General features: G+C 43.2%; 1 protein-coding gene across 5 annotated transcripts in view; it reads right to left on the bottom strand.

Annotated features, from left to right (window-relative positions):
• The window catches only part of SETBP1 (SET binding protein 1), a 360,544-nt gene that overhangs the window by 105,627 nt on the left and 229,473 nt on the right, over positions 1–25,444 (bottom strand). The gene's annotated exons all lie outside the window — the stretch shown is intronic.

Raw genomic sequence — 25,444 nt, 5'->3', positions numbered from 1 at the left:
AAAGTTGGAAAGAACCACCTTTAATTCCAAAATGCTTTACAGAGGTTTTCTCAATTGCAGTAGTAAAAATATGTCATACTGATTTTGAACATTAATAAGGAGGCTTTAATCGCTGTCATTCCTCTCCTAAATAACAGGAACTTTAACCTGTTTTGGTTTAATGTAATCTCAGAATGAGAACTGTTTAGAGAGAGGAGGGGCCTAAAGGTCACTTAGCCCGATGCCCAGATTTTACAAATGAAGAAGCTGAAACTTCAGCAATGGAGAGTCCTGCCCAGGGTGGCAGTGTCCAGGAGAGAATCCGAACTTCCTGACTCCTTGCCTTTTTTGCCTGACTCAAGCTGCCTCTTATTTCTGTCCTGGCTTCTCTGCAAACATATATCTTCCCTTTGATTCATCCTATTTCATTTCATTTCTGTCTGCACTTTATCCTGGAGTTCAACATCTCTGTACTCCATACTCACTCATTAGGAACCACTACTAGAAGGAAAAACAGCACAAGTTGAGGAATTAAGCGGTGCGGAGGGGGTTGGAAGACTACATGGGGAAAGCGGGCCAGTCAAGGGCATGGAGAAGAAATGGAAGAAGGAAAGAAACGTGAAAGAGCCTTCAAATCTTTGCCGACTCAGGAGTGGGGCTGTGTTTGGGATCCTAAGGCATCCTTAAGCCCACATTAGGCGTTGACTGCTCTCTTGAGGAAACTCTTGGATATTCTCAAAAGGAATCTTGAGTCTCCTGGACAAACGTGCCAGGAAAAAATCATTATCATTCAAGATCACTCCTCCAAATTTTTTTCAGCTGTGTTTCCCTCTACATCGATTTCTAAATAAATGTCTTAAGACTTCAGCACCTTCCTTAGGACTGACTCTTCAGTTAGGAAAGCAGAACCTCTGCTAAGAGGCCCAACATAACCAGTGTCTATAATCACAAAGGGAATGGATAGTGAACACATCATCTTGAGATATTAAAACTATTTTTAATATAGATATGCTTGCATCGTTCCAGATAGATTTTAAGCTATGCTACCAGTACAAAGCAGAATTCTTCAAAGCTTATGATAAGTCCTGTTTTACACGTGGAGTAGTAAACTTACCAGATGCGGTACCCTAACATTTGTTAAAGAAGGGAAATGATTGGTAAATTAAAGAAAGCTTTGAATAATATCCCCACTGAGAAGTATACGATGATTGGCTTAGTGAATTTAGGAAGTTTTAACCTGTAGTATGTATCTGTCTATGATCTGCTTATCTATCTCTCTATGAATTTGCCATTGACACTATGGGATTTATGCTTTATTAGAAAACCTTTCTTATGGTCCCTGTTGAGAGTCAAAATACAGATGGCAGAAAGCATTACTGGTAAAATTCAACGCAGTAAAGCAACTAGGGTTTCCTTAACACTAGTTTCTGGAATCTTAGGGCTATTTTCTGCCTCCTCAATTTTGTGAAACTCTGTTTATACTTCCAGTATTGGACTATATTTTTTAAGTATCATGAGAGAATCTCCCCAAACTAAGCCTATAAGTGCCCAGGAGAAAAGTAAGACAAAAAATTTATTTAATTTTTTCTTCATCTCGTCATTTTTAGTAAAGACACCACCATCATCAACATCTAGAGAACTAATCCGGCCACTTGACTTTGTCTAGTAGGTATTACTGCTGTGGACATAGGCTGCTATCCCATTTTTGGAAAAAAATATAGAAGTCTTATTCATGGTATAAAATATTAAATGCTACTTACTTAGCTTTTATGAATCTGGGCGTTCTTAATTCGTCATTTATGCTTTGGATTTTAGTTGGCCCTATGTATCCACTCAGAGGATGACAGGTCTAGAAGACGGCTTGGAGACAAAGTTTGCCACTTCTTAGGGTGACTATATAATTGATTACTCTCATTTTTGAGAGGTAATAGTGGCACTTATTAAAAATTACAGTGGGACAAAAGGTGTAAGTTATTATTTTGGATCTGAGCAAAATAGGGCTTATAGTCACCCTCTTTCTCCTACCTCCCTGGCACCAATCCGCCTCCACTTTTTTAGATCTGAACACTGAAGTCCACAGAGGGGCTTCATGGTGAAGCTGGGACTAAAATCTTGGTCCTTGATTCCCAGCAGTTTTTCTTTATTGCTCCATATTATGCTGGCAGAGTCCTTAATTCACTCTTTCCTCATGTTCCAATCTCAGCTCAATCCTAGGGAGGCCCCTCTACCTTATAGAAATACTTCTATTATAGTTTTCATGAAACCACGTATCTCATCTTTGTTGTATATATCATAGTTTTAATTTTACACTGATCTGTGTGCTAATTGAACTAATGCCTGTGTCCCTTTCTAGCCTGTAAACACCATCACAGACGTACCAAGGACAGTGCCTGGCAAATAGCAGATACTCAATAAACATTTATTGAATAAATAAAAAACATACATTTTACTATGGGTATTTCATTTTGTCAACAGTGAGATTAATGACTTGTATATTGGAACATATTTTCTGCAAACACAATCACCCCCTCCAGCCTAATTTCTTATGCCATTCCTTCTGCATGCACTATTGTCTCCCATAAAGATATCTATCATAATCCTTATAATGCTATGTGCCATTTATTTGTGTACTTTTCTGTCTCCCTTTCCTAGACTGTAAGTACTTTGAGGTCAGAGACTCTCTCATTTATCTTCTTATCCCCGATTCCTACTACAAAGCAAACCATCCAGAAAGTTCTCAATAAATGTTTGTTGAATGAATAAACAAAGTAATGTTTGAGGTACCTATTACCATGACAAAATACATGGCTGCATACAAAAGACAATAAACCATCCATCAATTGTTTGATAATGGTGCATCATGAAATTGGAGCACTCAAATGCATTAGTGTTGAACGAAAATCCTTCCCAAATACTTAAGTGTCTTGCAAGGTAACTCCCCTTCAATGCGATTTTTCCTGTTAGCTCTCCCCCATCTTCTGTTCATTGTTTCACTTGCCAATTAACTCTGCCTTTGGGTAAGGCCATGGCCTGTCAGAAGGCTGGATTTCACTCCGGCAATTGAAAGGTGAGGCCTGCTCGCTGAAACCCAGGCAGACCAGCTGAAAGTCGCGCAGTTAGCCCTGCCCTGTTCCCAGTCCTTCCGTCTGGATGCTGCCTGATCCCATTGTTCTCCTGTTTCAGCTGCAATTTGCCCTGCTTGGAGGGCCAGGAAATCAAAGGGCAGGGTGGACAAAGGGGAAGCACAGCAAAGGATGGGGGTAATGGGGGAGAGGGGGCTTTAAACCTGCATTCAGATGGGCTGCAGGGAGGGGCAAAGAGGACCTAGAAGGGGTGCTTTCTAAGGGGTCCAGGAGAACAAGGCTTTCTTCCAGCAGGCACTGATGGCTATATCGCGTTGCATTGCATGAAATCCCATTTCTTCATGTGTCAGCCATGACATATGACATACACAATGGTGAGGCTGTCAGTCCCAATATGTCCTTCAGTGAGAACTGAGTACTTATGTCATTGAGACAGAGATGGACACGGCAAAATAGGTCCTTAGTTCAATGCTGGGGCAAGCTGGGAGAAGGCTGAAGTACAGGCTCTCCGTCCCATCCTTCTCCAGTGGTCTGGGGATATGCTTCCGCATGGGGGTGTTCCACTGGGAGTATAATTAACACACATAGCACATGCTTCCATTTCCCTTTAGAGTATGAAGTTTTCTGGGGGATAAAACCTGAATCTTTTAACGTCTTTATAGTGTCCTCAGCCCTCAGCATGGCTGTCTCCTGAAATGGTTAGCAGATAAGGGAAGAGCTGCTGATATTCATCATTGGGCTGATTATTTCTGTGGAAAATATTTTTTCTTTTTTGGTGAGGAAGATTGGCCCTGAGCTAACATCTGTGCCAGTCTTCCTCTATTTTGTATATGGGATGCTGCCACAGCATGGCTTGATGAGTGGTGTGTAGGCCCGCGCCTGGGATCCAAACCCATGAACCTTGGGATGCTGAAGCAGAGTGTGTCAACTTAACCACTATGCCACCAGGCCAGATCCTGTGGAAAACTTCTGATACCAACTAAGCTCAGTGTGCCTCTAGGCTGCTCCCCACCCTCGTAAATTGATTGTTGGTGGAACTCATAGTCATTTTGAAAGTGTGGCTTACTTTTATAAGAACAGGGCTTTCCATGCATGTTGAGCCTAGGCCAAATGTTCATCGTGAAACACCATTTTGAAAACACTAGACACATTTCTCTCCTAAACGATGTGTTTATGGAAGCAAGTCCTTCTGTAACATGAAGCATTATTTTAAGTAGATAACTATCCCCTCCCCCACAACCCATGTATAAATCATATACATTTAAATTTTGTACAAGTCAGATTTCTTTTTAAAAAGTACTTTATTCTTATCTGAGTTCTAAAACAAGCATTCGGTCACTGCATAAAAACTTGAAAATCCATAAAAATGGGGAGAAAATGAGTCACTCAGCCTTATCTCAGGCTTACCCAAAGCAAAGTTTGTTGCAACAAGGAGAGAAGATAGCGATTTGGGTCTGAGAAAAATCATATAACTCATCAAAAATCAAGCATGACTTTGTGGGAGATAAACTACACTTCTGGGTTAGCTCTGTTTGTGCTACTTTCTGCTGACACTCATAATTTAACTTTACGTTTTGTGAGATATTTTGCTTTACATGAGCAGGAAAATATGCCTGGGTATGAAGGAATGAGGGAAGCTTTATCTCTTATTTTGGTCCTTGGTGCTTCTCAAGACATGGTCCTGGATCACTGTAGCAGCACCAACTAAGGTACTTATTAATAACTTAGTAATTATTAATACAGATTCCTGAGCTCCACTGCAGATACTCTAATTCACAATCTCCCAGGGTGGGACCAAGGAATATCCATTTTAACATGCTTCCGAGATAATCTGATGTACAATCAAGATTCAAAACCACAGATCTAATGTTTTAACACCATAATTCCATTGGGGTGGGGTTCCTCTGCAGTTGCTATGACATTTGCAGCACGTTTTGGTGGTAAATACGCAGTGCAAACCACCACAGACCTGTTAGGATATGCAATTTGGCACCATTAAGCATTCCTGTGTTGCTCTCTGAACTCTGTAACTTAAATAGTAAGAAACTCTAGCATGATCACCTCTTTAGGTATTCCAAGTACACAGCGAGGTGAGGTGGACAGAAGAGTCAATGATATGGATAGATGAAAATATTGTCCTCCCAGAAAAGACTGGGCATGTAGGTGTTGACGACCTCCCACTCTGGGATTTCTATTTCCCCAACTCATCCAGGCCAATCTCCAGTGCTCTGGGGAATCCTGACATTCCATCCCTGAGGCCTGAAGCAAGTGCTCAAGCCTGAGCAAGAGCTGAGTGTGGGAGACAAGGAATGCAACCACAAACTGTCTGATTAAAGGTTCTCAATCTTTGCTGGATGTTAGAATCATCCAGGAAGCTTCATAAAGAACACCATACCTGGGATCTGACCCAGACCAATTAAATCAACATTCTAGAGGTGGGGCCTGAACAGTAGTACTGTTTTCAAAGATCTCAGTTATCCCAGTGAGCAGACAGAGTTGAGAATCACTGGATTATATCAAAGACAGGGGTCTGGGTTAGGGACTAGAGAGGCTCTGATATTATCAGGAGATGTTCCAGCTCAGTGGTTTTCAAATGTGTTCCACACAGTCCTAGGATTTTGTAAGGACATTTCTGAACTGTAGCCAGTGGATTGGGCAAGAGAGAAGCTCCAGACCTTTCTTTTAACCCCCAATTGAATACAGCAGACTTGCAAAGGATTTCATTTAAGAGAAGGGAGGTGGGGAGCGATGGTTCTGTCACTTAAGAAAAGACTTTGAAAATTACCATTTAGGCTCATAAATAGGAGGAATGCACATGCCAGCTTCTATTGAACTTGCCCCAAAGCATCTCTCCTTAGCCTAGTTCATGCCTGCATTTGCTAATGGTAGATATAAAAGAATGCCACTAAGTGCCTCTTTGAACCATGGCATCATGATCCTCCGATTCCATAGAATTCCATGAATGTTTGTATCCCTCCAAAATTCCTATGTTGAAATCCTAAACCCCAGTGTGATGTTACTAGGAAGTGGGGCCTTTGGGAACAAGTCGTTAGGTCATAAGGGTGGAGCCTTCATGAATGGGATTAATGCTCTTCTAATAAAAGAGACCCCAGAGAGCTCTCTTGTTCTTTATCATGTGAGGATGCAGAGAGAAATTGGCCATCTATGAACCAGGAAGTGGGCTCTCGCCAAACACTGAATCTGCTGATACCTTGATCTTGGAGTTCCCAGCCTCCAGAACTGTGAGAAAGAAATTTCTGTTGTTTATAAGGCACCCAGTCTATGGTACTCTGTTGTAGCAGCCCAAAAGGACTAAGACAATGGGATGCTAAAAAGCTACCCAGCTACTAAATGGATATAAAGTTTCCAATTACATATATACAGTGAATGCATCTTCATTTCCTGTCACATGAATTGCCCTGGGAAGTCACCTTGATGTGGTTCCCATAGGAACCAGTTCTTATTTGCTGTTTGTGGCTGCGAGTGATACTAAAGCACTCCTTTTACTGGGGGCGATAACAGTGCATACAAAGACAGAGGCCACATTCATGTGCTTCCTTGAGTACACAGTAATTCTGCATAGTTAAAAGCGATCACTGACTGGGTTCCAGCCATAATGGTACTAATAGGTATTAGACTTAACCTTTCTATCGAAATAAATACAAAACTAAACAAAATATATAAAGCAACTGTTTTCAGGCAGTAGACAATAGATATTATGGGCTCTGATTCTAGAGAGAAAGGACACTCATGAGGCTCCACAGTATCCCTAGTTTCCTGCTTGGGAGAACTTTCTAAACCTGGGCACAGGGACATGGAACCCAGAGAGCTATAATCTCATTGGGTAGCAGAAACAGAGATCAGAGTTTGGGGCTTGTCAGGGCACTCGAATTTGGGAGACAGGGTACATGAGAAAAGGGAGCTGTGTAGAAAAGGAACTCTAGAAACCTTAACAGGATCCTCTACCTTGGTGGTCAAATTTTAGTCTGCACTTGAGGGCGAGACTCCATGAAGTCTAGCAGAGATTTGCTACTTGGGGGCTGTAAGCTGAACGCAGAGTCCTCAGGTCACATAATATTGGGCAATGTTGTATTTCTGACTAAGTAGGGTGAGGAGGCTTTAAAGAATATCCCAGACATTCAGTTGAGATCCCAGAAGTGGTACCCCTTAAGAGGAGGATTACTCTAGCCATAAAATAAAAGCTACTCTGGTCCCTTCCTAACAAAGTCTAACATGAATTCTTAGTAGGATGAAGCTAAACCGCCAGTAAGTTGACTACCTATTAGAACAAAAGTCAGACTCTCTAAAGGAAAACGACAAAGTCCAGAATCTCTATAATATAGTATCTACAATATGTAGGACATGATAAAAAGAGTGTTAGACAAGCAAAGAAGGAGGCAAATCTGACCCACAACCAGGAGAGCAGATACAGAAACAAGGCCCTCAAAATAGGCATTATGAAGATGTTAAAGTATTTAAAGAAAAAGATGGGTATAACTGATGAACACATGGGGAAGCCCAGCACAGAGATAGCAACCAGACCAAAACAACCAAATGAAAATTCTAAATAGGAAAAATATAATATCTGAAATACAAAACTCACTGGATGGACTTAACAGCTTACAGGACACTGCAGAAGAGAAGTTCAGTGAACATGAAGAAAAGATAGTAGAAATTATCCAAAGTGGGGCAGGGGGCAGGGGGCAGGGAGGGAAGATTTAAAAACAAACAAACAAAAAAATCCCAGCACTTCAGTGATCTATGGAAGATTATCAAGCAGTCTAACATACACATAATTAAAATCCCAGAAGCAGACAAGAGAGAATACTGCATGTGGATTTACACAGCTAAGAATCTCAACACACCCCAAGCAGAATAAACACTCACAAAAAAAAACATATCTAGGCACATTGTAAATAAACTGATGAAAATCAAAGATAAAGAGAAAATTTTAAAAGCAATCAGAGAAATAAAACACATTCTCTATAGGGAAATGATGACAAAAATAACATCTGACATTTCATCAATAAAAATCAAGCCAGAGGATAATGAAATAATATCTTTAAAGTAATGAAATGAAAATAAAGTCAACTTAAATTTCTATATCTCATGAAAATATCCTCTAAAAATGAAGGCAAAATAAAGATATTTTCAGATAAATAAAAATGGAGGGAATTAATTGTTGGCAGACCTGAATTACAAGAAATGTAAAATGAAGTTCTTTAGGTTAGAGGAAAATAACACTAGATGGAAACACAGATGTACATGAATGAATGAAGAATGTGGAAATGGTAATATATAGGCATATATACAACACTGTATCTGGATCTTAAGATCTTCAAAAGGCAATTGACTACGTAAAGTAGAAATAACAACAATGTATTACGGAGTTTATGACATTTGTAGAAATAAAATGTACAGCAGCAATAGAACAAAGAACAAGGGGGCGCTACATGGAAGGATACACTTGTAAGGTGCTTACATTGGAACGGATGTAATGTTAGTTCAAAGAAGACTGTGATGCTTTAAGTGTGCATATTGTAATCTCGAGAGCAACCACTGAAAATTTAAAAAAAAGTGGTATATCTAAAATGCCAATAGAAGGAAACAAATGGAATGCTAAATAAAAGCTTGATTAGTCCAAAAGAGGGTAGAAATGGAAGAAAAAGAATAAAGATAGATGAGATGAATAGAAAACACATAGCAATATAGTAGACAAACTCAACAATATCAGTAATTACATTAACTCTAAATATACTGAACATTCCCCCCTAAAACAAAACAAAACAGTAGGTTGATTGTCATACTGAATAAAAAAGTAAGACCCAACTACATGCTGTTTACAAGAGATATACTTTAAATGCAAAGATACACAGCCTAAAAATAAAAGGATGGAACAAGATATACCACATAAACACTACATTTAAGAATGCTGGAGTGACTCAATTAATATAATGCAAAATAGGCTTCCAAACAAGAGCATTACAGAGATAATTATGGACATTTCAAAATGATAAGAGTCAATTCATCATGAAGAAACAATAATCCTAAATTGTCTGCACCTCATAACAGAACTTCAAATACCTGAAACAAAAACTAAGAGAATTACAGGAAGAAATAGACAATTTCATAATTAAAGGGATTTTAACACTCCTCTCTCAGTAACTGCTGGAACAAATTGACTAAAAAAAAAAAAATCAGGAAAAATATACAGAAAGTTTGACCAATACTCTCAACCAACTTAACCTCACCAAACTGTAAAATATCTTCACTAAAATATGCTGGGCCACAAAACAAGTAGGAATGGCCAGTGAGCACATGTCAATGTCCTCAAACATCATTTGTAATCAGGAAAATACCAATTAAAACCACAAAAATATACCACTACACACCCAATAGGATGGCTCATAATAAAAAGATTGAAAACAACAAGTGTTGACAAGGATATGGAGCAACTGAAACTCTCATCTACTGCTGGAGGGAGCGCAAAATGGTACAACCATTTTGGAAAATGATTTCGCCATACCTTTTAAAATTAAATATACCCCGTTACCCAGTAATTCCACTCCTATGTATTTACTCAAGAGAGATGAAAACATGTATCCAGAATTAGATTTTTGAGGAAACATTAAAGCAGCTTATTCAGAGTAGAAAAAGCCTGAAAACATCCTAGGTGTTGCTCAACAGGACAATACACAAACTCATCCATAAAAAGAAAAAATATGGATATATTCCACAACGTAGATAAATCACACACAAAATTATGCTGAGTGAAAGAAGCCAGACCCCAAAAAAGTACATACTGTATGATTCCATTTACATAAGATCCTAGAACAGGCAAAACTAAACTATTATAGAAATCAGAACAGTGGCTGCCATAGGGTGGGGTAGGATGGGAAGGTGCAGGAGGGAAATTTCTGGGGATAATAGCCATATTTTGTATCCTGATAAGAGTGTGTGTTACACAGCTGTATACATTTGCCAAAACTCTTTGAATAGTATACTTAAGATCTGTACATTTCACAATATGTAAATTTCACCTCAACTATGTGACAAAAGAGAGAAAATACATCAAACAGTGATTGCTAAGAACTCCTTGTATCCAACACACACACACGCACACACATACACACCCCCTAAAGCCACTCTGCTTTTTCTTTCCAGTGACGGTTTTCTTTCCAATGAACACCTAGGGCATCCGGCAACTCACTGTTTCCCCTTCCCCCCGTCTTCACTCCCCTCTGCACAGGGACAGCTGAGTGTGTTGATCCCAAAACAATGGGGCCTGAATCAAGGAGGCAGGTGTTCGTGGCTTCTGCAGGTCCCATTCTCTCCCTCCCTTGTCCTTGGCGGCATCCCTGACCTGGGCCCACAGGTAGGACAGTGAAGCCTGCCTCCACCCCAGCCACAAATCCACCTTGTTCGAGGTAACGAAGGAAGCTTGACAAGAACCTGCTCACAAATCAAAGTTAACGCTGCCCCGCCTCCTCTGTAAATCATGTGAGATCCATCTGGGTAATGACTCCTCCAGTGTAATTCCCTATTAAGAGGCTTTATCTGGAGAGATAAGCAGCTGGTTTCCGTGTCACTAATTGCTGTCTGCTGTGATTTTAAAACATCTGCACCATTGTGCTCTTCATTTTCATATTCTAATCACCCTGAAACTTGAAAAAGGTACATCATTGATTGTTTCTATGGGGTAATTAGTACACAGGCTCCTTGTAGAGACAATTTAGAGGCAGCCAGAACCTCAATCAGGAAGTTTGTTTTAAAAATTAATAACATCGGCAGTGGCTGGAGGGATTGTCATGTTCAGGGACATCTTGGCACTCTCCTGGTGGAGGAGCCACCCTTTGCTATGCTCCACAGAGGAGGGAAGCCGACAGGGCAGAGGACAGGAGTGCAGGGAGAGGACACAGGAATACAGGACCAGACTTGGTCCAAGAGGACCTGACTGCTGCCTCTGCTGCCTCCCTCCCTGGCTGTCCCACTCCCCCTTCCTGCCAGCCCGAGTCCCTCTCCTTGTCACCACAAATTAGGACTTTGATGAGGACTGACCAAAATATCTGGAAGTGAAAGGAATTTGTCAAAGCAATAAGAGCATGAGAGATCATTTCATATTTTAAAGTCTGTTCATTGTTTCCCCACCTCAACTATGGGAGAGGGGCTCCGGGAGAGCGACTGGAGTATAAACGAAAGAAGTGGACCAAACAGGAGAGTGACCCTGGAACTCAGCACTTCTCAAATTGAAATTGCACGTGATTCACCCGGGGATCTTGTTAGAATGCAGATTCTGATTCAGGAGGTCGGGGGACGGGGGGCACGGGGGACGGCTGGGAGTCTGCACTTCTAACAAGCTCCCAGGTGGTGCCCAAGGTCAACCATTTGAGATGTGCTGGTCTAGTCCTTCTTTCTCAAGCCCTTGACAGATGTCACTATTCCTGAGATCCAAGGGACAGCTGAGAGCCTGGCTTCTGTACCAGGGTCTGACTCTCAGCTCCACAATTAACAGGATAAGTCACATGGCCTCTTCTATCTTAGCTTCCTTATCTAGAAACTAACAGCAGTGCCTATGTCAAAGGGGAGTTGGGAGGATTAGAAGTTGATGAGCATGAGGTATTTAACACAGTGCCTGGCCCGTAAGAGGCATTATATAAACATAGCTATTATGCTTATGCAGTTTTCAGTAAACTGCTTTTCTGAAAAGTGATGTCCAGCAGAAATGCGGGTTGGGGTAGCTACGTTAACCAGGGAGAGCCTCATTTAAGTTCAGATGGTGGTTTCTTGCAATCACCATTTCTGGAGGGCCTCCTGGCTACAGTCTCTTGCCACCCCCACCCCAACCTAACCCAATGGGCAGAGCTCAAGGTCTTCCTTCATAGCTTCCCTGGGAGCTACTTGACAATGTGCAGTCATGGGGAGCTCATTTCTGCACAAAATACATTGTTGTATTAGAGAGTACTTTCCTATTGTGAGCTGAAGTCTGCTGCCCTTGGATAGTTCTGGCAAGCAGGGGAGACAAGCACCCCTGCATGTGTTCGTCTGGATCAGAGCACCAGGTCCTGCAACTGAGAGTGAATGTACCCCTGGAAGGGAGCCCCCGAGCACCTCCTCCCAGGACTTCCAGACTTCAAGGGACTTCCCCCGTGGGTATGGACATGTGCCATTGTTAGGGGAAAAATGACAAAAACTGGGCTTTCAATTATGTGGCATACAAATAACAAAACAGCCTCTCAGCAGAAGGGCTGGAAGTCGACTTAAGAACGTTTAGAGAAAGAGAGAAAATAGTGTGGAGCTGCAGGGCAACCACTTCAGAGGCAGCCGTGGAGCAGGCTGGAGGGGTAATTGAAGAGCGGCAGTCTCGCTGCATCCTTCTAGAAGGGCTGTGGAGGCCCCCTGATTGAGCTATTCAGGCGCAAGGGCCTGCTGAACCAGAATCCTACTAACAGCCCCACTCTCCACCATGTACTAGCAGCAGGCTTTGCCCGCCCTGCCCAAAGTTTTCTAGGCCTCCAGCAGGGTCCTGGGAGCCCTGGGGGACAGAGTGGAAATAAGGGCAGAGTACTGGCCTTGGACACATTCTGCAGAGAAGGCGCTGAGCAGCAAGTCGCAGACTGATCCTAAAGAAGAGTTACAGAGCAACAGTTAAGTTTTAAAAATGTGTTAGCTCTTCTCTCCTGTGGCTTTGTTCATTCCACTCCCTCAAAAGAGGAGGAAACAGAACGTGTTCTTGCCTCTTCTTTGAGAATCGGTAGCATATAATGAAGGGGCAGAATTAACGGGGGGAAATATTAAGTTCTAAACGACATAGCTAAAAGAGAGGAATAAACCCTTTAGTGGGTTCAGAGGCAGAGCCAGAATGGCAAAGGGTCTGAGAAGGCTGGAGAAAGTTGAATGAATAAGGGGAGTGTGTAGTTAATCTGGCCAAAAAAAGAGCATTTACCAAACTTGCCTGAAGATAAAAGTCACCAGTGGCCTCTGCAGAATACACAGCTCACCAGGTCTGTCTCCTGCAAGTTCAGAGTCACAATCCTGGGCTGAGGCCCAGAGATCTTTAACTTCAGTCGTTTGGTAAACACTTGGTAACATAAGGGCTTCTCCATGGAAGGGAGTTTAGAATTGTTCAGCTCTGCTCCAGGGTCAACGGGCAGCAGAGAGACCAGTGTGAGGGCAGTAAGGCAGATAAGAGCAGGAAAGGGCTCGAAGACGAAGCCCAAACATTTATCTGGCTTATGCTTGTTAGAGGAAAAAAAACCAGACGGGAGCGGGTGGAGGAGAAGAAGTATTTTTTTCCTCTTTACCTCATGTTTCCTTTTTTCCTTTTTATAAATGCTTTTTACTGCAAAACTGGTGCTTTTTGCCATTAGAGCTAAAATAACCGTTGATTATAAATCAAGTCTAAAATGTCATGAAGATGCTGAATTTGCCTGAAAATCCAGCTTTTAAAAGCTTCCCATAAACAGTGCAAACTGCGGGCAGTTGGTGCATCATTCACGCAGTGTGAGTCCCACGCGGAAGACGACACTGCCTCCTAAAGGCCAGGTAGGCGAGCGAGGGTGAGGGATGGGCCTGGAGGGCTGGGGCTGAGATGGAATTCATTCCTGCCTCTGTCATGGTGCAGGAACAAGTTCATGTCCTGGGTGCACACGAATGCACACAGTGACGTTCCTTGTGCAGCAGTCACATGGATCCCCACGTCAACTCGTGTTGACTGCCCCTGAAATCTCCTACTTTATGTGTGCTCCTTCTCTAGGAGGATTCCTGTTGAAGGTAGTGTGGCATCTGTCACTTGTGGATTGTCTACTAGCTTTCTTCTGAGAGGGAATGGAGCAGAACGGTGTAGCAGATAAGAGCACAGACTCTTGAGCTAAGATGACTGAGTTCCAATCTCAGCTGAGTCCAAATCTTGCTAGCTGTGTGACCTTGGGCAAGCTGCTTAACCTCTCTGTGCCCCAGTTTCCTTACCTGTAAAGCTGGGCTAACAGTATACTTACCTCATAAAGTCAATAGGTGAATCAAATGTCAATCTAAGCACTTCGTCCAGTGCCTGGTGCACAGTCAGGACTAGCCTAGAGCTCACCGTGCAGTGGAGAATCCTGAGCACATGCTCAGGCTCAGGAGTCGTCAGGACCTCAGTTCAAATTCCAGCTTCGCTTCTTACTACCTGTATGACTTGTTTCCTATCTTCTCTACTTCTAAAATGGGAGAAATAACATGGCCCGCCTAATTGTGTTGTTTTTAAGAATTAAACAAGACAACACTGGTAAAAATGTTTCCACAAAACATACTGTAAGTGCTCAACGAATGCTGGTTACTACTAACATTATAATTTTATGATTATTAATTAGTAGCATCCCCCCCTTAAGAAACATGGTTCCCTGGTAAGAGGGGTCCAGGCTCACTCCACCCTTCACCCCTAGTTATCCCCGCAGCCCCTTTGATGAAAGTTCTAGCTCAAATTCCTGGGGCGTGATGCCAGGTCTGGGAGGAGGTTTCTGATACCCCGAGTGACACTAAACAGTTAGCAGGGGAACCCAGCCCAAGAAAACACACTGGCCACAATTCTGCAGCGTTATTCTGGGCCAAGTGGCTTGGCCCTGGTCTTCCCAGCTGTACCTGGTACTTTCCTGGAGTACAAATATCTGAGAGTCATACTCAATTGTCTAGAAGTCATACATTGGGCACACATTCTCCCCTTCTCTTTGCTGTGATGATTTAGCTTAATCAGGGTTTTAGGCTCTTCCTGCATCAAAACATGGAAAGCCAGATGTTGTACAAAGTTCTTGTTGGGGTGCTTTGCGGTGGGGGTGCTATAAAGTCATGGGGACAAGCTGTACCCCCATTACATGTGAGGAGCGCTAGTGCCTGTGTGTGGGCGGTTGGCACCACTGAATGGTGATGGAGAAGTTTGGATGCGGGCTGAAATTCTAGATCTGCCTCCCTTAGGTCAGGGTCTGCTGCATCTGACTCTATTCTGCATGGAATATTTCATGAAGCAAACGAATATTTGGTGGTTCTACAGACAAGGTATTGTGCTCTCACAAAGTTACAGAGTCTTAGAGTTGGAGGCATGTGGGAGACCCTCTTCTCCTTTTACAGATTAAGAGACTGAGTCTTCGAAGATGAATGGATTGCTTAACTCACACAGATAATCAGGGCGAGAGCTGGTCCACAGTCTCCCCGCTCCAATCTCCAGCTGCTCCTTCTACTTCCTCGTGAGAACCTCCTCCACGAGGAGACAAGGAGCAAGGCACTGTGACAAAACTCTCTGGGTACCTGCAAGCCCATGCACTTTGCTGAGCCTTTTTGCCCCTGCCGGACCTCCCCCCATAGCTCTGGATTCTGGAACCCACCTGCAAGGTGAGGCCGACCTGAAGTTTCTGGCCCAGCTTGGTTGCTGGACTATCTGAGAATTTGTGCCTGCCTTTCCCTCAGTTCTTTGTCAACTTCAGCTAGAGAGCTTGGCCTTGATCATTCCACTTGCCCCCTAAGCGGAGCCCTTCTCAGACACCTGCCTCGCTAATAACTGCTCTAGCAGCAGTCACCCTGAGGATCTCCCTCTTTGGCCCACTGGCTTAACCATGTCTCAGGCCAGGTAATTTCGGGCTGGTTTTCAGTAATTCCCTGCATCCAAGAAGAGACAGGGGATGAGGGAGCGAGGAGAGCCCCTTAGGGACCACCTGTCCTTCAATGAGGGCACTGCATCCCAGAGAGGGGAAGCACCTTCCCCTGGCACTTCCTGATGATAGGGCCCTAACGATCAGGCAAAAATCAGACAGTGAAAAGCTTTCTTCTGTGGCCTCGTGGACGCATAGGTCAGCTAGGTCTTCTTCTCCCTGCCTTTGCTGATTATGCGCCAAGGCATACGGCTTTTAAGGACAAAGGCGCATCCCATTTGCAGCTGCAGGTCAACAGAAACTCACCTTCTAGAACATCTACATTCAGACTGGTGTCTTCACCTTATCTCTTCCCTCGTTCAAATGCCCCAACGACTCCCCACTTCTCAGGTAAGAGTTTTAATCTTATTTCCTCTTTATTTAATTAATCTGGCTTTCAGTTTTCACTCAATCCTTAACTAGCGATGTGACCTTGGGCAAGGAGCTTAACTTTCTGGGCATCCATCTTTCTTTCTATAGCAGAGAAATGATCACCCCAGGCCTGCTTGCCTCTCCAGATTGCCCTGAGGATCTCATGGATGTGAAAACATTTTGGAAATCATAAAGCACTATATAAATGCAGGTTGCTGCAGCTGTTTGTTACTGCTTGGTTGAGAACTCTTCTAACGATTTCAGCAAGCCAAGAATGCTGAATGTACTCCCCGTAAAATCAGCACGAGGTTAGGATAAGTTTTAGTGTAATTTTTAAAATCATATTATTTCTGTGCACTTTCTAAGGAGCCCCCCCAAACCTCACCACCCATCTCTCCTTGTCTCAGCAGAAAAGGAGGGAGGGAGGAAGAAGGGAGGGAAACAGAAAACAAAAACAATAGCCCACTCTGGCAATAAACTTCTAGCTCCAAAGCAGGTTTTATTGAGTGTGTCATAAAAACAGTCATTTCTCCCATCATAAAAGAAGCCTGACTACCCAGTCTCGTTTTCCTGCAGTGAGTCTCAAGGTTGAGCGGGTCCCAGTTCTGGAGCAGGCTACAGCCCGCCCTCTCCTCCTCAACTCTACTCTCCTCCCTCGCAGCCCTGCATACATCGGGCAATGAAAGGCAATTTTTAAGTATTTTATGATGTGTGAATTTACATGGGAAAAAAGTATACATTTTTGGAGATGGAACTAAGACTTAATTGAGCCTCCGTTTTACGGTTGCTGCCTCATGGGCATGTACCAGACAGCTTGGGCACCGTGGTTTAAAAAAAAAAAAAAAAAATCCAGAAGAGATTGCAGTGACTTTCCCAGCTGTTAAACAGGCCCTGGAAAGTTGAGGTCATTCTGGCAAAATAAAATAACTCACACAGGCTCGAGAAGGAAAAGGAGCATAGTGGGTTCCCTAAGCTGAGCCCTCCTACCTTCTGTCACTTTCTTCTCTCCTCTGTCTTGAGGGCTGATCGTGCTCTTCGGAATCACCTGGGGAAACAACTGATGCCACACATGGGGTAATTTACTAAATGGGGACCTAGATGAATCAATTCTCCTCAAGGCTGGTGAGCAATGTGCTTTGGGAGTATGTTTCTCACCAAATAAGCGGAGTTGGCATTGAGACATCCCCAGGACTGTTGTGTATTTCCAGGTTTTTTCTGAATGAACTTATGTCCTACCAAGCTGACCAAGTTGGCTCCTGGAATGCAAGGGCAGTTCAAGACACAGTGGGCATAACGCACTAGGCTGAGTGTCAGGAACCCCGATTTCGAGTGCATGTACTGCTCCTCTGGGCCTCAGTTTCCCCACCCATAAAACAAAACGCCTAGTGCGATAGAGAATGTCCAAGGCTCTTCTAAGCTCTACCACTGTAAACTCCAAAGTACGATTATTCTTAGTTTAGGATTAAAGGTGTAGGACGAACCTCATTCTTGAAAGCCCTAAATACAGCTGGGGTAATTTTCCCTCTCTAGCCATTTCTTAAAGAGTTTGCCTGAGCTGATTCTACAAAAAACTCTAGGCTGTGCATGACATTTGACTCCCTGTTCCCAAAGCCTGTTTATCAGTAGGAAGGACAGAGTGACATGAGCCTGGGGAAATGCATGCTCAGAGGTGTCTAACCTCCAACCTGGCGTCATTTATTAACTGGATGGCAGTCGCCCTCTTAGTATGAGTCGAAAGGAAGCCATAGTCTCAAGAGTCCACATATACAACTAGGTTATCCTGAAGTTTTCCTGTTTGTGTCTACCTACAACCAAATAAAAAGCAGCCTTGCAGGGATTTTCTGTAAAGCAGAAAATTTGGAAGCAGAAGGAAAAAAAAGGTAGGGAGAGTGCATCCCAACACCTTAGTTTCTTCACCCTCAAACCAGCACCATGCTGGCTTATCCTATTTCCTTAAGGGCACCAAGGACACTTCCTTGTATCTTCTAGATTGCATTAGCTCCTCCAGGGGGAGTTAGGGGACAGCAGAGAGGCATGATATAGTTATGACTTTTAATTTACGGGATATCTCATCTTCAATAACAATAAAGTCTCAAAGCTCTGATTACTCATAAGGGGCGGAGTGGGTCTAAGGATTGAAACACGTCCATAGATGGAAGAGAAGCAAAGTGTGTCAAGATAACTGTTTAGTGTTCAATGCTGAGGGCGCCATACTCAATGGTGTATCAACCAGTTAACTTTACTCAATTCTGCCTCCGTATGTAGTAACCTTGACTTGTCAACCTGCTCACAAATGCATACTCTTGACCATAAGGATAATTAATTTAAAGGACATGGTTGGCTCAGGACAAATTTATCCCAAGTCAATGGACAAATGATTCTGAGTCAAGGCCCCGCAAAGACTCAAGAGCATCAGGAGCCCTGCCTGGTGGTCTAGAGTGCAATGCTAAATCCCTGGTAAGCTCGGGCACACATCCAAACTCTCTGAGCTCCATTTGCTCACCAGTTAAATAGGAATACTGTCCTTGCCTATTGAGTGCTCAGCCATATCATGCAGGAGGAGAGGAGTTAATGCCACACTAATGGCAATGAGCTGAAATCTACACTTTTCATGCAGGGGAAGTTACATGCCCTTCAGATGCCCAGAAGGTCATGCTCTTTGACCTTCAGTGACTCACTTCACTTCCCTGTATGTTTCCTCCAATATAAAACCATGTGGTCAGATGAGAGGATCTCTAAAGTTCTTCCCAGCACTGCTATCCTAGAAATCTGTAACATCATGACACCATAGTTCCTTGCTACACACTAACTAACATGGTATCTGGCCTATGTCAATCAGGCAAGTGGGTCTTTTCAAGGTTAGGGTAATCCATGGTTTGAAGATGAACCTGTGGAATTTGGATCAGTTAGCTTCAAGAGGGGTGCCTGATACTCTTCTCATCATGTGTAACTCTTCTCATCTCTGGTAACTACCTATCCTAATGCTTCTGCTTCTGCAACATTTTATAACCAAGAGCATCCTAAGCTAGAACATGTGCCATGTAATGAGATTTTCTTGCCCTACAGATGCTGTACCCCTTCAGCCTGAAAGCAGAGAGATACTTCACCCAGGCTTGAGAGCTGAGCAACACTGTGTCTGCTCACTAGAGTTCATTTCAGCTAGGCAAGGAGAACACTGTCATTAAAACAGGGTCTTGGTCCTTTTGATGGCTGCTCCAAAAAATTGGAGGAAAGAGACTTTTAACTGCGCCACATAAAGCTAAGATTTTAACCTCAGTGACTTTGGGAAGGGAGGAGGAGATAATTACTCCAGCTCTTTATAGAGGTAATTTGCAACATCAACACTTTACATTCCAATAATGGCTATAGCTCACATGGTAACACTTGATGGAGCAGAAAACATCTCTCTTCCTAGGATCTCAGTGAGGTTCATGGACACGGCGAGTACATACTTATTAGAAAGACCCTTAGTTTTGTGATTCTGCAGGTTCAAGCCCTTGTTCTGACTCTATAATTAATACATGAAGGATTTTTGGGAAGTCACTTACCAGAGTCTCTATTTCTCTCTTTGCCCATATGCATAAAATGGGCGTGAGGAGGCCTTATATAGGGTTGTAGTGAGGAAGAAATGAGATAGTGGGAGAGATAGAGGAGAGATATTATATTTTCTTTTTTTCATTTCTTCATGTGTGTGTGCTCCTTACCATACTAATCTATAAGCATCTGGAGAACGAGAAGACTGCTTTGAGCCTCTCTACTTTATTTTTACAAAGCAAAGTAACTGAAATAAAAACATTTGGGTCTCTCTTATGCTTCTAAGTCTTTTCTGGTTACTCTTTGACTCATGAATAGAGTTGGAATTCCTCTGCCTGGCCAATGAATGCTTCCAAACTGATGTTCTGAAACACATGTACCATAGTAGATCACTCAGCATCACAAAGGACCCTCCACATGTGACACTGGCCACACAGTTCCCTCTACACTGGAAAGCTATTCTCTGTTACTCTTGCGTGCCTTGTCTCCATCTGGCAAGTCAACTCTAATGCTGCCTCCTTCAGAAAGCCTCACACTGCCATTTATCCCTCCATCTGCTGGCCTCCTGTGACACTTGTTCTGGAAATCCTATAGGGCTTACCACAATCAGCCTTATAGGATAGCTCTCTCCTAGACTGTAAAGCTTTTTAGGGGACCTCTTACAACATTTAGCACCTGCACTAACAATGATAATTAAAAAAAAAAAGCTGCACAGGCATTTTAGAAGTTGTAAAGCACTCTGGAAAGCAAAGTATTTTTGTTCTTTTGATTGTGGGCCTCACCAGCACACTAACTTTAGTTTGGGAGTGCTCCGCGTGTCCCTTCTGCTCTCCTTTAGTCCCTCTAACATGGCTGCCCAAGACCTGCTGCTGCTGGAATCTGTCCCACCCCCTTACCGACCCCGGTCCCATCAGACAGTGTCCAGCCCCCTGCTCAAGGCTCACAAGACTAGCCTCAGAGGAATTTGGTCCTTGATGTCCACCAGTCAGTGACGCTGGAGACCACTGGACTAGCCATAGGAGAGTTCAATTACCTTCCTCTTCAAACAGTGTTTGTAAACTTTGTTAGCTAGCCTGGGAACTTACCAATCATTTATTACATTGTAGGCAAGTTCTTCACTACTGCCTGCCAATACACTTTAGGAACTGCCTCCACTTACAAACTAAGGGTTAACTTTATTATGAGAGTGAAAAACTGAAGAATTTGAGAATTAATCTGAGAATTAAACTGTCTTAAATTGACATAGCCTGATCAGCTCCTTTTACAAATAAGGAAACCGAAAACCAGAGAGGTCACCCCTCTCGTTAATGATACAGCGAGGACTGAAATCTAGACCTCAGACTTGTCAGTTGAGCTCAATTTCCGCTATTGCATATCCCTGTGTTATTAGTAATATTTTAGTAGATATATTTTGTGACATACAAAAACAAAGAGGAAAACTGAAAAACTAGGGCCAGGCAAACAAGTCATTTGCAAAAAGTTAAGGTGACTATCTCAATGCTGGGAACTAGTTTCTCACTAAATTATTATTTTACTCTTAAGGCATAAGTTCTGGGGAAGCCTGAGTGAAAGAGCTTTCCAGACTCCCAGTAAGTGGCTGTTGTCCTTGACAGCTAAGATCCACGTGACAGAGATCTCCATGGATGGTCTTGGCAGAAGCTGCAAACCACAGTGGACAACCACTGATGACGGCCAGCCATCCATATGATGATAAATGAGCGCAGAGATGATTTTTAAACCACTGGGCTCTTGCTGCGCTCCTTTTCACTAGCCTGCTTTTGATCTTGCTGCTCCCTCATCTGCAGGATTCTCCTTCTCCTGTCGGGCTTAGCTAAATTACAATCAGTCTGTAAGACCGAACTCAAGTCCATCTTGTCTCATAAACACTCTTTTACTCATTCATTTGTTCAAGAGATATTTTTTTAGCAAATACTAGATGCCAGGCCCCATTCTAGGATAGAGGGATGAAGCTTACACTCTAGTGGGGAGAAGGAAGATAGAAAAAAATATATTGATATCTACATATGTGTTTGCACATACATACACATACACACATACACATATCTGATATATATGTATGTATATATTTACATACAAGTACATGTAGTATATATACATACAGCCATGCACTGCATAACAATATTTCCGTCAATGATGGCCCACATACATGACAGTGGTCCCCATAAGATTAGTAGCATTAGAGCCTAGGTGTATAGCAGGCTATACCACATAGGTTTGTGTAATTACGTTCTACGATGTTCGCACAACGAAGTCACCTAACGATGTATTTCTCAGAATATATCCTCATCATTAAGAGACACAAGGCTGTACACATATATTAATTAATCAAATGACATTAATTAGTAAGAAAAAATAAAATAGGATGTGAAAAGTTTAAAGATGGGGGGATTTGACTGAGACAGGCTGGTCAGGGACATAAGAAGAGATGTAACTGAATTGAACACTTCTCTGAATAACGAGTCCATGTAGAGTCGGAACCCTACAGTTAATCCTTTAATTATCTTATGTATCATATTTTTACTCCCTGAATATATACCAAGCAGTAATTCCACGTGAGATCCTGTGCGCTAGATGACAGTACACGGTGGGGAGTAAAGTGGGTGTGGCTCTGCCCACATGGAGGTCATGGTCTAGTACAGGGATGGGTGTCACTGAACACATGAACACGGAAAGGGACACCAGGACCAGCTATGCTGTCCATGCTACTTCTTTGTCTCTGACATAATCCAAAGTGGGCTGGCAGGTATTAGGCCCTAGGGGAAGCGTTGGCTGATAGTTGCCATAATCTCAGTTTATTACTCCAGGAAAATTGAAGTTTCCGCTAAGATTGTGCAAAGGCCATTTGCAGGGTCTAGTCCAGGGGCAGTGCACCTCAGACATCATCTCACAGTGAAAACTGTTAACTAAAACACCAATTCTCACATTCCCATGCCATCTTATAGTAGTCCAATGTTTTTATATACATCATTTTGTTCATCTAACAAATCCACGGCTTAGGTAGAGTTGAGTAAAATGGCCAGAATTAGAAACATTCAGTTGGAAAGAACCTTTGAGGCTGTTTGATACAATTGGGTTCCTTTCCTCAGCATTTCTGAGCCATGGCCAATGATCCCTACTTCAACATTTCTAATGATGAGGCACCCATGACTCTCAAAGCAATCTCTTCCACTTCTTGGCAGCCCAATGGCCTGTTAGTGGTTGGGTGGAATAAATTCCATCTCTCCTGACTCCCAGTCAAGTCTTTGCACTGGGACCCTCTCCCAGAAGGACTTGCCTCATGCTACAACTGAGGAAGTCTTTCATTGAGAAGGCTTGGCCTAGAGGAGGCTGAGCTCCAGGTCACTCCAGCTCAGCCTGGGCCCCTCTTCCTCAGGAGAGGCTCCCACTCCACCCTGGTGAACCCTGCCCACAAGTGCATGTCCCCAGGAAGCACAACCAGAGCACAATGACTAGATGCAAATGCACACATTATGCAGAGGTACATGCTGTCCCCTGGATTATTATTTTGAAATACATCGTGGGTGGGTGTTCATTTAATCAAATTCTCTGACAACTGTTTATTGAGAGGAAAGCATGGGTGGCTCAGCAGCACGGGGAAGGGTTTTTGGCTTTCAAACATCTAATCTACTTTTCTAAGCCCTCCAAAAATACAAACCAAGGGCAGAAGGCTCCAGGCAGGCCATGGCGAACAAGTCCATGTAAGGGCACGTGAGCACCATGAGGCTTTGTAGGTGAGACACAAGCCCGCGGCAGCAAGGGCTGACATGTTCAGAGCTGCTTTTCCTCACCTACTTCCTTTTCCAAACCTGGCTCCTGGGAGTCCCAAAAGTCATGCTGAATGCTGCAAGCATTCCCTGGAAGCACAGCAGTCCAGAGCCCTCACGTGCACTGGCTCTGAGTGCAGAAGTAGACAGCAAGGAGATCCAGGGCAGTTCACAGCCTCTGCTGCACCAGGCAGACACTGGCAAGCTTGAGAGCAAGCTGGAGAGGGTGGGGGAGGGTGCCGGGGACTCAGAAATCCCCAAAGCTAGGGATCAGAGCCCCAACCTTTCTTCTGGGGGTGGATGGGGAGGAATCAGAGCATCGAATCCCTAGCAGCTACACGTGGATGGGGGAAGGTGATGGAAGATAACTCACTCATTAACTAGATTATAAAACCAGAGAGTCAAGTATTTAAATTATCACCTGGCCCTGTGCTTTAACAAACATTTTCTAAGCTTTGATATCCTTGGTTTAAATGAAATCTCAGCTGGAACATAAACAAATAAAGAAGATAAGAGCTGAGCCACCCTGGGATCAGAGGGCTGGAAAGGCTCCCAATTATCCTGCACCAAAGCACCTCTCTCCAGGCAGTGACCCTGAAGGGGGCCCTACAGAGCCCTTGGAGAGCACCATTCAAAAACCACCAAGTAAGTCAATCGCCTTTTATTTTACAAATATGGAAACTGAAACCTAGAGAAAAAGGGTCGGTGTAAATCCACCCTAGCAGCTTAGCTGGCTTACAGGTGACCTGGTCCGAGCTCTTTCCACCTTACACAGCATCCTGAGGAAAGTGTCTTTCCCCTGATGTCCACTCAGAGACATTCAGGAGGTTCTCTGGAGAATGAGGCTACCTCCAAGCTGTTACATCTATTAATTCCTTCCTTTGATGGGGCTCCCTAGAGTCAACTAAAAGAGCCTAGTGTATGAGTTGGCAAGTTGGCCAGTGGCCATGTGTTGATAAGGTCTGGGAAACCAGGAAAGTGGCTCATTCAGCAAGCATGCGTCACTTGGCTTGGGGTGGTCCACACTTTCCGTAACAGTTTTCACACATACCTTCTCTCTCATGCCTTCCAACACCCGTGCAAAGTTCATAAGGGATGGAATTATCAGCCCCATTTTAGACTTGAAGAAAGTGTAGAATAAAGTGTTCAAATGACTTCTCTGAGGTTGAGAGAATTAATAGCAAAGTTGAGAGTTAAATATAGATTTCCTGACGTAGTTTAGGACTCATTCAACCCCATTATACCAACTGCTCTGAAAACATGCTCTGTGTCTGAGCGGTTTCTTGGACACTTTATCCCATATGCACCAAATAGGGCAACGTCAGTTCAGGCTTCATCTGCAGACATGAAGTGGCGTCTCAGGATCAGATTCCACTGTGACCTGGACTGAAACCATATTTGCACAAATTATGTTTAGGAAATTGGATTCTTTGAGGAGAACTTAGTAAATATTTGTGGAATGAAAGAAAGAAGGAAGAAAAGAAACATTCGAGACAGCAGACAGTGGATTTTTCTCTATGAGAAAACTATGAGGTACGTTTTATTATAGAATCAGGATTCCTGGTCACATAAACTCCAGTCAGGCTGGAAATTAGAAATCAGAAAAAGAACAGGTGTTTGTCCGGTCTGAGAAAAGCATCAATGGGATGATTGGGAAGGGGCAGAGAGTGGTTGAAAGGAAACTTCTAGGAGTCGTCAAACTGTAAGTTTGGATTGTAACTCATAGTTACTAGCTGGGTGATACGAACAAGTGTCTAGACTCTGTGCCCATGGCCCCCTCTGTGAAATCAGGGTCATAATAGCTACCTCATGGGGTTATCATGAGGACAGAATGAGATAAAGGAGTGAAGTGCCTTGCCCAGGGAACTCAGTAAGTGGGACCGTGTCCCTGTGTGTGACTTTTCCCAAATTTCTTTTTTCTCTGCTTTAGGGAATACTGTTCAAGTAAAGCCCTGTATGGAGCCTCCCAGAAGCCTGCTCTGGATTCTTTACTGCTCAGCCATCTCTTCTCTCATGTCTAACATCTGATTGCTAT

Source organism: Equus przewalskii, chromosome 7 (genome assembly GCF_037783145.1).
Source record: "Equus przewalskii isolate Varuska chromosome 7, EquPr2, whole genome shotgun sequence".
Taxonomy (NCBI): Eukaryota; Metazoa; Chordata; class Mammalia; order Perissodactyla; family Equidae; genus Equus; species Equus przewalskii.
Note: the sequence above shows the minus strand (reverse complement) of the source record. Positions and strands in the feature narration are given on the sequence as shown.